Raw genomic sequence first — 13,779 nt, 5'->3', positions numbered from 1 at the left:
TCTAGTAGTCGTCTCGTTTTAGATGTGTCAGGTCTTGTCTCCGCCGTGTATGTCAATATAGGTCTAGTTAAGTCGATCATGATTTATTTTTCCTCTTTCTTCCCCCAGGTTATGTCAAAACAAAATGCAAGATAGTGTTGATTTTTCAGTCTATCATGATGCTTCATTAAGTTCTTCTCGGAGTTTTCTTTCAGCTATGATATATTGTTATATTTTGGACATGTCAACAATAATTATTGAATGTAACATTAGAGATAAACCTAACAGTCGCGTGGATTGTTTTAGCCAAATATGTATATATCCTTCTCCTCTATATTTTCTCCTTCGTAAGGTAGTGGTGGCGTCATGTAACTTGTTTGACTATTTTTGTTCAATTATATCTCTCCTGTGCATGTTGTTTTGCTTCGGAGAATAAGTCACCAGTCATGTCTTTTATTTAGCTGACCATCGCATTGGTGATCTTCCTCTGAATCTTTTGCCCGCTATGTTGCCTTCAACTATCCTTTCTTCCATGCCTTCTTTTCTTCTAGTTATATGTCTAAAATATAGTCTCGTTTTTATGTTTAGTTTTCCTAGTATTAAATTATTTGTGCGATGAGCGCACTGTGCGGTCCATGGTATGCGCTGAATTCTACGGTAAACCCACTTAAAAAATTATACGCTTCGAATCAACTTTTTTGGTGGTCCATGTTTCTGGAGCGTACACCGAGAGAACAATTTCTTTTCTCCTAAAACACTGATTTCTTTGAGCTATCTTTCTTAAAAGTTACCATATCATATTAACTTAAACATACCGCTTCACATATAAAGAAACGAGTTTTTTAAACACAACTCAATAATTTCTTACAGATAATTTCTTCAATACTAATAAACGCATTAATGGTTACATTTTAATTTTCTTATCCTAAAGTTTTTGGTCTTAAATTGAAAACTACAAATATTTTGCAGTATAAGAAATATATATTAAGTTAATCCATATTTATATCTGTGGACAAGAAATTTTCTTGCAATCAAATAAATATTTTAAACCACAAGAAATAATTCTTCAGAAATACCCTCTGTAATAACTGTGGTTATTAAATAAAAACTTTATCATTAATGCCGAAATGTTACTTGCAAAGAGATTTTCTTCCACAAAAGAATTGCGCAGTAAGCATTATTCACTATTTGTGATATTTCCCCATCTTCAAAAGGTCCTCAGAAATTTCCTCATCTTCAAAAAGGTTGCTCTTGACTGCTCTATTCCTGATCGAATTTCTGATTTCGGATTTAGGTCTTCCGTAATCCAGACTCCTAAGCTTTTCATTTTGTTCACTTATTCAATATCTTCATTTTTTTATCTGGATACTTGTTATGACTTAATATAATTGACCATATTTCTTTCAAAATTGCGTGACATATTTTACTGGGCACAAATTGTTCGCATGTACACCCAAGTGAGACAATTTATTATTATTATTACTATTAGGTACTTAATATTAACAGTCAAATTTCTTTGTCCAAATGCTTTAAAATGATACGCATAGTATTTTTGTCAAAAAAAATTATTGAGCAGGGAAAAACACCACCAAAAACATTATCATGTGCACAGTGTACACGTACGCGGTATGGAGGGCTTGGGAGACATTTTGAAATATTTATTTTGAAAATTTTAACTATGAGTATAGGAAGGCCAAGGAAGAGATGGAGTGACAACTTGGATATCTGATGAGGAGGTATCCGAAGATGGAACAGGCGCGAGCCTATTAAGGAAGTAGGAAGAAGAAGAAGAAGAAGAAGAAAATTTTAAAATATTAAAAAGCTTAAATGTATTTGCCTACCCCTGGTATATGTCGACAAGTCTATAATCACCCACGCTGCACCGAGTAAATTCAGCCAGAATTATGCAAAATGGTTATGAAGAATTTCGACAAAAGAGGGCGTATGTGCTAGCACAGCCGTGAAGGCGATTTTTCTGACGTGCCATTCTATACAAAACCCTTTCCTATGCACCTTATGATTCAATTTTACAACCCAAAGAAAAAAAAACAGCAATTTCTATTAAATTCAAAAGTCGTACATTTTCGGGACACCCATTAACTGGCCAAATTATTAGGCCAAACAAAAAAAATTACTATATGAAGTTATTTCTCTCATGAATATAAATATTTGAAAAAATATCGTTTTGTTCCTTTTTTGTGAATATGTATTAACTTTAAGGTGCGTATCCATTAGGTTTGCTGCTCCGCGCTCCCTGCAACTGCTCTAATCGATACGGCATGCGCTTCTCTACGTATAAACCGCCAACGATTAGAGCGCCGAGGCGGAGCGCGCACTGTTGCATGATCCTGGAGCGCCAACGTATCCACTATGTGGAGCAGTTGCAGGAGCGCGGAGCGGCGAACCTCATGGATACGTACGTTTATATGTAAAGCAGCGCATGTCGTATCGATTGGAACAAACATATTCACAAAAAAGGAACAAAACAATATATTCATAATCATGAGACAAATAACTTCATATAGTAAATTTTCCTTGCTTGGCCTAATAATTTGGCCAGGTACTACTGTTTGTACGTATTTACAGGCGTAAAAATCCTCTTTGTAGAAATTTAAAAATACATCTCTAAACATCTCTAATTAATATATCAAATTATTAATAATTCCTTTTTGAAACAAATAAAAAATTAGTACTGAGGTAGGAGTACCTATTTCTATTTACATCGCGATTTAGAAGAAAATCCGTTTCTGTAAGATGAATGAATGGGCGTGGGATATAAATAGTTGTTTCTAACATTCACATTATCCTAAAATGGATAAACATTAGACTTCCAGTCACTGTATGATGAAATTGCCGTCATTAACTTGTTTACTGGTAGGTTAGAATTAAATTTCAACATGTATGATAGTTGATATTAAAGTAGCAAAGGATTATTAATAAGGATTTACTACTGACCTAGTTGTTGGAAGTTAGTATGTCGCCAATATACGCAAAAGAAAATTGTAGAAAATTTTAAAATTCAATATAAAATTTACCAGAACAACACAGTAAAAGTAAAAGTAGATGAAGAACTAACCGACCCAATCAAAGCTGGCAATGGGATAAGACGATTCATTGAGTCCTTTATTGACCTTTATTACACAATAGGCGTAACCCGGATTTTGTAAAATTCTGACTATTTATTTAAAAGATAATTAGGATTCCAAACTTTTGGTCCACTCTTTATTTTAATTAAAAATGTGAAAGTAAATGTGTACTAATAATGTGTACTAATAAGCAATTTCTGACTGTAACATATTATCTAATAATATGTTGTGAGCGAACTTAATTAACTCATTATTGTTAAAAGTTATAGGCTAATTAATAATTTTTCACATAGATAAAGTATTTCAGATAATGTAAATAGTTATGTAAAAACCGATTTAATGGAGTTTTGATTTACATAGCTTTATGTTTAAAACATATGCTGCAAAAATGTTAATTTTTTGCATATTAGTGCATAATATGTTACCGGCCAAACCAGATTCCAGGACAAACTAATTTGACAAAATAAATAGATAGCCTGAATAAATACTCTGTAATTGAAAAATACCATTTTTATTAAAAGGTATTGACTCTTAAAAATAATGGAAATTGATAATACAAACCATTGTACTATAAAAAATAATCAGTGTTTTTATAAAGGCAATAATTATACCTTAATTAAGTATATGGTTCTTTTCATGAGCATTTTTCAGTGCGTCACAGTTTTTCGATTTCTCTCTAACGCATTAAATTGTATGTGACAGAAAAAACGCACGTCTCTGATTACATTTCGTCGGTGACATTTATAACATTTAATCTAGTTGTCAATAGATGGCGGTAATAATATAATATTAAATAATATTATATTATTCTATATAAAAAAATTTAATCTGTACAATTTATAAGACTATACAAATCAAAGAAAATACCATTTTATAAATGCAATAAACAAAATTGATTTGTTTTTATACCAAATTGCAAATAAAATGTGACCACTGTCAGATTTAACTAAAATGTCACGTTAGAATAAATGTCATAAATGTGTATTTATCACGGACTAACCTTTTTTTCTATCATTTGTGACGTACTGAAAAATGCTCATGAAAAGAAGCATAAAATAGTTATTTTCCTAACTAGTGCGGAAAGTGATACTTTCACGCACGAGACTGCCGTTGACCCGAACGACGCGATAGCGGAGTTCGGGCAAGCAGTCGAGTGCGGGGAAGACACTTTTCGCATGAGTTAGGAACAATATTTTTTCTAGGGCCGTACGTTTGGAAAAAAGCTACAAAAAATAGAGTTATATCAATTTTTATTTAGAAGTGAAAATACACAAATTAATTCCTTGACAAGGTTGTCAAAACCAAACTTTCAATATAATAAGTTACCACGACGACGATATTGGTTTTTGGTAAACCATTGTAATTTTCTACTGATCTGTCTTTTAAATACGATGTCAAAATAATTTTTTTCATCGAATTATCGCGCTAATTTCATTAAAACATGAACACAATAAGATAAATTTGAAATAAATTAGTAAATAATAGCTAAATATTAGTTTATTGCATTTATTATAATATATTATAATGCCATATTACAAGGTACAGTGGAACCCCGATAAGTCGGCCTCCGATAACCCGGAAGTCCGGCTAACCCGAACCGATTTTCGTCACCCGAAATTGACACAACCTGAACTGACGTGAGTTTTTTAGCGAGAAATGAACAATACTGTATACAACTTTACGTAATTTAGATGTAGGTACCTACTGTGCGTATGTACTTCATGTTTTTGCAATTATAATGGAGTTTATCTGTAAGTATACTGTATATTATTAATTTTTACCATATTCTCCGGCTAATCCGGATTTTCGATAACCCGGATCGGCCGCGGTCCCGATTAATCCGACTTATCGAGGTTCCACTGTCTTTTACTTTCCCGCACGCTGTGCGGGAAAATTTACTTTCACGCACGCCGCGCGGGAAAGTGCAACTTTCGGAAACGAAATGCGTGCGTGAAAGTGGCTCTTTTAGCACGGCCGTAGAAAAATTATTTATTTTACCATTGAGTGTTTTGGTGAACACGTAGAATTGCGAATTATCATTGCATTCTTGCTCTTGCATCTGTATTTGGAACAGTTTTTGTTGCAGTTACATTTGACAAAATCTTGTTCTGATGTAACTGAACGTCTCTCGTAACTGCAACCGTTAACGACATTTCAGATTCTTGGTATATATCTACTACATACCTCTAAAAAGTTTTTAACCTGAAGAAAAATTCAAAATCTTTTAGAGGCATTAATACCCCAAAAAGTTGGATAAATTGTGTCTAAAATATCGCTAAGGGTTGCAGCTACGAGAGATTCAGTTGGATCGGACAAGGTTTTGTCAAATGCAGCTGAAACAAAAACTGTTGCACAAAAAGATTCAAGTGCAAGAAGGCAATAATACTCCGTAATTCAAGTGAAACCAAAACACTCCACGGAAAATAATAATTTTTATAATTGAGGTATAATTATCTATTGTTTTTCTAAAACGCACTGATTATTTTTTATAATATGATTGTTTATATTGCCAATTGTTCATTAGTTTTAACGACGAATCGTTATCGTTTTAATAAAAATGATTATTTTCCAATTACACAGTATTTTATTCAGTTTATCTATTTGTTTTGGCTTTGGAGGTACCCTATAACGTTTATACAAGCCCGTACTAGTAGTGAGCCCTGCAGTGTCCGTATTAATATCAAAATAAACTAGTTTGGCCTAGGCCAAACTAGTTTGTCCCGAAATCGGGTTTGGCCGGTAACACATATAAGTGCAAAATGATTTTTTTACAGTTCTACTAGAAAGCAAATGTGTAAATCGAGGTTCTGCGACAATATTAAGTCTAATATTCCTGTTAAGTGGTAGCAGTTAATTTATATTAATCAAAACGCCCTTTTTAGGCTTTTGGCCACTATGTGTTAATATTATGTGTGAATTATGTGTTACTAATCTTATTAAAAATCGTAACAAAATGACATATTCAGAATCAGAACAGAACAGAAACATTTATAGAATATGATAGTGTGAATTTTTTAAGATTTATTCCGGAGAAGCAGAATTGATGTACATCTTAGACTAAAAATAGACTTTGATATTATGTCAATAATAATATAAAACATGTATACTACCATGTTATATATAAAAATTAAAGAAGTTGTTTCCATTATACCAAAAAAGTGCGTTTAGTAACAAACTTCTCATCAGGAATGTAGAAGGATCTAGTTACCGGTACGTAATTAACCAGTAATTAATTACCATTAAGTTGCAAACGAAAACGAAGACCGAAGGAGGATTTATAATCTATATTATATATTATCGGTTTACAATGTTCTCCGTCTTCCGATACCCGTTCGCCATTCCACTCTCTCCGCACATTGATCTACTTGCAGACCTCTTTCATCCATGGCTTTGTTTATTCCTGCCTGCCAACTTTTCCTCGGTCTACCTCTTCTTCTTCTACCTTGCAGTTTCCAGTTTTGTACTCTGAGGAATCTCCGGTCTTCGTTTGCCAGGAGAGTTTCTGGACATCCGGTATATGTATACAGGCTTTTTAATTTTTGGGAAATTAGTTCTATTCAATATTTCTGACAAACAAACGAGTGCAAAGTCCGCTTACGGTAGATATAATTTCTTTTTAATAAATAATTTATATTATTAGTACACCAGCAATTTTATTGTATATTTATATCGACTAATACGCTTATAACATCGCTTATATGGGAAGTTATAATTGAATATAACAATTTATTATGTAAGGCTGGAACTATTATTTTAATCAATACGAAAACTTGATTATAGCTTAGATTATTGTACTATATAATAAAGTTAAAAGGTTAAAATAAATGGCAAAAATAGAAAGATGAAAGAATATTGAGCATGCACGAGACCGACCACTTCTATTCAATAGATTTATTACACTTATTATTTGAGGGGGTAGGCTCAAAATCTTGGTCCAACGCTATTTAAATGCATTAATTTTTTTCGAACCCTGAGAAAACTAATTAGTATATTAAGTATGGAGAACGGTAAGGGTTTTATACCGATCGAAGACAATTGTTTGAGATTCCAATTATTGTCTGAGATCGGTTACCCTTAACGTTCGACATGCTTATAACGTTTTTTGCACGATTGATACCATTATAAATTATAAAATTAAACATTTTCGTCATATTCACTAGTTTCATTCATTTTATCAAGATAGATACTTTGGTTGTTGGGTAGTAACTAGGGTGCATAACAACAATGGAGAATTGAGTTTTTATTTAGTTGTCAATAATTTTAAGCACAATTTTGATTATTATAAATTAAAATATGAGCGAAAGTGAATTTGAAGAAATTGAACGGGCTTGGGAAGAAGGGTGTTCCGCAATTATTCCCGAAAAATCCAAAATCCGTTATCAAAATACCTACCAAAGTTTTAAAAAATGGTGCGAAGGCAAGAATTTAAGAATCGAAGAAAAGACTCTATTGGCATATTTCGTTCAAAGACATATGCAGTTGAAAGCTCCTGGAAGCCTCTGGGCAGAATATTCAATGATTAAATCCACCGTTTTTCTTTATGATGGCATTGATATTTCCAAGTTTTCAACTTTGATCGCGTATTTGAAGAGAAAAAATGTTGGATACTACTAATGTGTGCGATTCTGCAGGAGTTTCTGTTAGAAGTGAAACCACAGCCCAAACAAGTGGGATTTCATTAAATAATTTAACAAATTGTACCATAAGTTTCAATATTAATAAATAATTCGTTAGTTTTCTTTATTCTTTCAAAAAATAAATTAAAATTAAGAGATTTTTTAACTCGACGGTAAGTGAATTACTTACCGTCGAATTGGAGTACTTACCGTCGAGTTGGATTACTTACCGTCGAGTTGCTAGTAAATGTCACCTACTGGCGTAAAATCTGTCACGGTAAACAGTCAAAAATGATCAATCGTGCAAAAAAGTATTTCTGAAAACTTTAAACGCCGAATAAAAGATTATATTATTACCGAGGGCCGAAAGACCCTGAAGACTTCTATGTTTATTTTAATAAGTTACAAGGATGAAGAACAAGGGAAAAATTAGTGTGATTTTTAATTTCAAATATTTTATTCGAAAGAAACGTTTTGTTTATTCTAAGGAACTTTCAGCCCTCGGTAATAATGTAGGTTTTCATTCTGCGGATAAATTTTTCAAAAACATTAATTAGTTTTCTCAAGATTCGAAAAAAAATGAAGGCATTTAAATAGCAATGGACCAATATTTTACGCCTACCCCCTTAACGATCGAAGGGGCTTTGTTGATTATATATGTTCAACTAAACATTTATGTACAAATAAGTCTCTTATATAATTTATTGTCTTTAAAATATTTGGTGTGTATAATCGACCTATCATGTTTTTATATTTGGACTCAGGTTATCAGAAGAGCAGTATAATAGTTGCTATCAAATTATTGCAGGAAAACTTTAATCTTAAGCTTATTACAAAGTCATTTGTGTTTCAGTGATGTCGTTAAGTTTCCGGCACAGGTAGAAAGTAATAAATGTTATTCTATTGTACGTTTAATAATTACTATAATTGCTATTCAGTAATTGTTTCTTAACGACACCACTCAAATACAAATGATAGGATTAACATACGGTTTCTGCAATAATTTGTTGGCAACTATACCTATACACACCATATTATTATATTTAGAACCCTTTAGAGAAGTAGCAACCCTTAAAATTATACTTGTACAAGAAATAAACGATGAGGATCCCGGTAGAAGTAGTGTTGCCCAAAATCGATCTTGGTCTTGCAGTCTTGGTCTTGTTCTGGCGTTTTCGCAAGACCAAGACCGCCTAATTTTAGCAAGACCAAGACCAAGATTTACCGTGCAAGACTTGAGCAAGAACAAGACTAAGCTTACGAAACTCTTGCGTCTTGCAGTTAGAACTGAAGGTCGTTTTGGGAGTATATTAGTTCGGCTATATTCTTAGATACTCTATGAGAAACAAAAAAATTTGTAACAAAAATTTGGAAAATTGGACTTATGCGCATTGCGAACAATAGCATAAACAGATTTTTATAGGCAAAAAATTTAAAGGATTTTTGAGTTAATTAGTAGATATCTAGATATTACTAGTTTCAAATAAGTAGATTTTTCTACAACCACTATTCCAAATGCATTTTTCTGCACAATTTTATGTTAAAAAACTTAATATTTTCTCACAGAATAACTGACAGTAGTGTGCAGAAAAGTGATGTTTCTGCACCGGAAAGTTCTTTTCTGGATAGTACCATTACATTCCTCAAAAAAATCATAAATATAATTAGGTAAGTATAACGTGTTTTGATGAAATGGTTTTGTTTAAGATATTAGATTTGATAAAACTTTACAAAAAAGAACTAGATTTAACTAGTGTTAAATCCATGTTCTCATGTCCGAGAAATCTGGAAACGTTTACTTAAGCACTGCACTACATAAAATGAAAATAAAACTAAATCGTGCGTGAATTAGCTTTCGTAAGTTTAAAGACTAAAAACTAAAAACTTATAAATAACATCGGACGGCAGACGGTTTTTGAAATTTGAATTGGATTAGTATGCCTTAAGTGGATGCACTTGTCCATTTAAATTCTAAACAAAAGAATCGGCACATGTCCCTTCTGTCAAAAGATGAATGAAAAGTATCGGATGTCACTAACATTCATCCAGTATAGGCTATTTATAAAAAATTGGGTGGAACCAAACAAAATTAATGTGTTGTTGGTGTTGGGAATATATGGATGAGAAAGTTTTAGTCGATGGTAGATACACTGAAAAATATCCGCAAATATCCGATTTATTTAAAGATACGAAGAAGATACGACAACTCTCAAAAAGGTACGCAAATCGGATAATTATCCGCCGATTGGCAACACTGTGAAGCAGAGACTTTAACATCGACGCAAAAATCCGCGAATAAACTCATGAGTTACATACACAACGAGCCATGGAACGCGCAATGCTGAACGTGAGCCTTCGAGACCACATAACAAACCAACAAATCAGGCAAAGATCAGGAATTCAAGACGTCATCGAAAGAATCAGACGCATAAGTGGAACTGAGTAGGGCACTTAGCTAGTTCCTGAGGCCCAGGAACTATAAAAGAAGCCGAGGACGACCATCGACTAGATGGACATTAAAAGAGCAACACTGGAAAGAACTGAGAGAGGACTATGTCCAGCAGTTGACCCGATTGGCTGATTGATGATGACGAATATTACCCAGAAAATTGAAAATTAGAAAATAAACTTTTTTATTTGTGATTATCAACTTCAATTATTATGCAAGGTTATAAAAGCAAAACAATTTTGTTTTAATTTAAATTACATTGTTTGTTTACTTCGGCAATTATCATTAACTAAGTCTAAGTATTCGTTTTGAATTTTTTGTACACGAAAAGGATCATGAAAATATTGGACTACCAATATCACGAAATTTTCATTGTGTCTAAAACACTTGCATTACAATTCACAGCACCCTCGTATAAGTCAATATGGTAAACATGTTGACATTTTTTTCGAGGTTATGTTATGATTTGCTCTTTAAACAAGTCAAATCCAATTATTCTTTCAGATTTTTTGAGAAATACTATTTATTATGGATTATAAAACTATATAAACATCTGCAATAATTAACAATAATTCCAATTTTCATAACAAAACAGAATTTTCATTCAGCAACAGAGGCTATAAATATTCGAGACGTACGACTAATATATTTCTACATATTGTATGGGATTCTTTATAAAACGATATTATAGTATTCCTGTAAGTGACAATTATTGCATCATTGTTATAGAAATGAAAATGCAAAATATATTGGGCTTAGGTATTCTAAAAATAATGTAAACACTACTTCACACTTCTGAAAATTTACAATGTTGTACATATTACTCTATTTATGTAGGTACAGATAGTGATACTATAGAAGTAAATATGATCGATTTTATTATCAAATGCCAATCTACACTGTGTGTATTACATAAAGTAGTAGGAAAAATCTATAAACACGAATGACAATCCACGTCCACTACTAGCATGCAACCCAAAACACTTGACTCGATGTTGAATTTGATAACTTCGACCTACTAAAAGTTAACCTAAAACTATAGAAAGAAACTTACCTTTTCGTCATTGAACAAACACTTTAATCCATAAGAGGTGTGTGTCACAAACTAAATAACACCCAAAATCGAAAAATTTTGAATGCACTTTACTGCATTTATTTACACGGTAAAACTTACCCAACACGCAAGTTACACCGACGATGTAACACGATAGACTAGTCGCTCGTGCGCAAGATCAAAACGACATAATGGTGGATCGCGGCATGCGCAAATATCGCGCTAGGCGGCGTGCAATCAAATGAATGTGAGTGTTTTGTTTTGGGGGTGTTTTTTAGTATGGAGGATTATTAGTCACTTGTACTCCGGGCAAATGAGGAAAAAACAAGAAAAAGTTATTTACCAGCACTTTTAATGCTGTAATCGAACCTTATGATGGCATATTATATTAATAATGTAGGTATGCAAAGTCTGCAGATAGTTTGCTATTTTTTATGAAAAAATTAGCGCTCCGAAATCGTGTTTTTTTCAATTATTGCTCTGTAACTGCGAAGATTTTAACTTTACACCAAAAACGCCGAAATAAAAATTCACCATAATTTAATTCTGCATAGAGATATTTTTCCCCATCAGATTCGACGAAAATTTTCCTCGGAAAATTCGGGTTTTTCCAACAAAATCTTTTATTTTCAGCTAAAATTGTAGGCAAGTAATTACGGTTTATCGTTGCTTAATGTCGTTTACATTAAACAGTTACCCCCTCTGTGACTCAGTGGTAAGAGCGCCTACCTTTGGATCGAAAGGTCCGAATGGTCGTGAGTTCGAATCTCACCAGGGTTAGAAATTTTTCGTTTATTATAAATTAATACATGAGAATAGTTTCTGTCCTTGTGGGATCGGCACTCACCGGAGGGACCGCAGACGTTCGGATACAATTAGCGTCTCTTTGCAAAGACAATGACGTCGACTTTACAAAGTAACAAGACACTTACTCAACAAACACACTACACATTACTCCCCTGAGTTAGTGATAAGTTATAGTCTAAAAAATCATTATGAAATTCACTGGCCAGTTGGTTGTGAAAACCAGTGCTAATAAAACACAAAACACACACACACATTAAAATGTTCGCGCACTAAGTCATTAGAGTAAGCATTATTAGTTTTCAAAAATGAATTGTATCAACACCATACCAATCTCGCAAGTTTTTCAACCATGAGGTCCTTCTTCGTCCTGGACCGCGTTTGACTGCTATTTTTCCTTGCATAATATTTTGTAGCAACCTATATTTGGGACCTCTCATTACATGTCCGAAGTACTCCAGCTTTCTCTGCTTGATGCTTTTCATGATCTCAGTAGTCTTGCTGAGACGTTCTAGTATTGTGGAGTTTCGAATCTTCTCCACCCAGGAAACTTTAAAAATTCTTCTATAGCACCACATTTCGAAAGCCTCAAGGCGATTTAGATCGATTTTATTCACAGTCCAGGACTCGACACCATAAAGTAAGACCGAGAACACGTAGCAACGAAGTAGGCGGATCTTCAATGCCAATTTTTGGTCTCTGTTACATAACACCTTGGACATCCTTCTAAAAGCGGCTCTAGCCTGCTCTATCCTAGATCTAATTTCGCCGTGACTTTCTGCGTTACAATTTAGTTGCTGTCCAAGGTAAACGATTTTATCAACTTGCTCAAGTTTGGTATTATTTACATATATATACGGCGGATCTACGGCTAGGGGAAAGGGGGAAATTTCACCACCCCCCTAATAACATCCAAAAATATTGTTGAAACTTAAAAATATATTAGCTGACATAAAACTTAAGCCACAGACTGAAAAATTCAACCCAATAAACACGACAGTTAGGAAAATTAAGGGAACTGAATGCATATAGTTTGGGTTTACCTTTTTTGTCTCTTGGGTGGTGTTTCATTGGAAGTCCCCTTCTTTAAAAATATTTTACATTTTTTTTAAATAAAAAACAACAAATTTTACCATCGAATATTAAGTTTTAAACATAAGCTATTATAAGATATTCCATTAGTCTTATTAAAAAAGGATTTTCCATTAGCTCAATTTAATTCTTAATTATTTCCTTACAATTTTCTCCTCAAAAAATTAATTTCATTATTTTTTTTATATGTAATCATTTATTAACAATCAGAATTTCATATTCTCTAAGTTAATTTGATAACAAGAACAGTAACAAAAACAATAATAATATAAATAATATTGTACCCTAATAGGGCGTTATCAGGTACATCACCCAGCGGTTTCACCTCAGTTTCAGCGAAGATCTATGGGCCATAATCTTCGCAATCTTCTGTTGTTTATTGGCTGAAGCAGTGGTAATATTAACTGGTTGGGGTGGCCTTCCAATTTATCGTGGTGTCTGTTGGCTCTATCCTGAATCACTGTACTGACTAACGATATGTTAAGGTCTCTATGAAGTGTTTGGTTGGAAATGTACCACGGGGCATTTGCGATGGTGCGTAGAATTTTTGATTGGGTTCTTTGAATTATTTTTGTATTTGATTTGCTGGCACAACTCCATAATTCGATTCCGTATGTCCAAATAGGTCTGATGACTGTTTTATAAATGAGCAGTTTGTTCTCAATTGACAGTCGAGATTGTCTACCAATAAGCCAGTTA

The 13,779-nt window shown here is 33.2% G+C and overlaps 1 protein-coding gene across 2 annotated transcripts in view; it reads right to left on the bottom strand.

The window, feature by feature from the left end:
- The window catches only part of LOC114324627 (ecdysone receptor), a 1,502,986-nt gene extending 1,491,642 nt beyond the window's left edge, over positions 1-11,344 (bottom strand). Inside the window, exon 1 of one of the 2 annotated variants that reach the window (XM_028272498.2) lies at positions 11,185-11,344. The gene's annotated coding sequence lies outside the window, so the exon portion shown is untranslated. The remainder of the gene's footprint in view (positions 1-11,184) is intronic. The other variant, XM_028272499.2, reaches the window with a different exon arrangement.
- Positions 11,345-13,779: the final 2,435 nt, after the last annotated feature.

This window comes from Diabrotica virgifera, chromosome 2 (assembly GCF_917563875.1).
Source record: "Diabrotica virgifera virgifera chromosome 2, PGI_DIABVI_V3a".
Classification (NCBI taxonomy): domain Eukaryota; kingdom Metazoa; phylum Arthropoda; class Insecta; order Coleoptera; family Chrysomelidae; genus Diabrotica; species Diabrotica virgifera.
The sequence above is the reverse complement of the archived record's forward strand: the minus strand, read 5'-3'. Positions and strand labels throughout refer to the sequence as shown.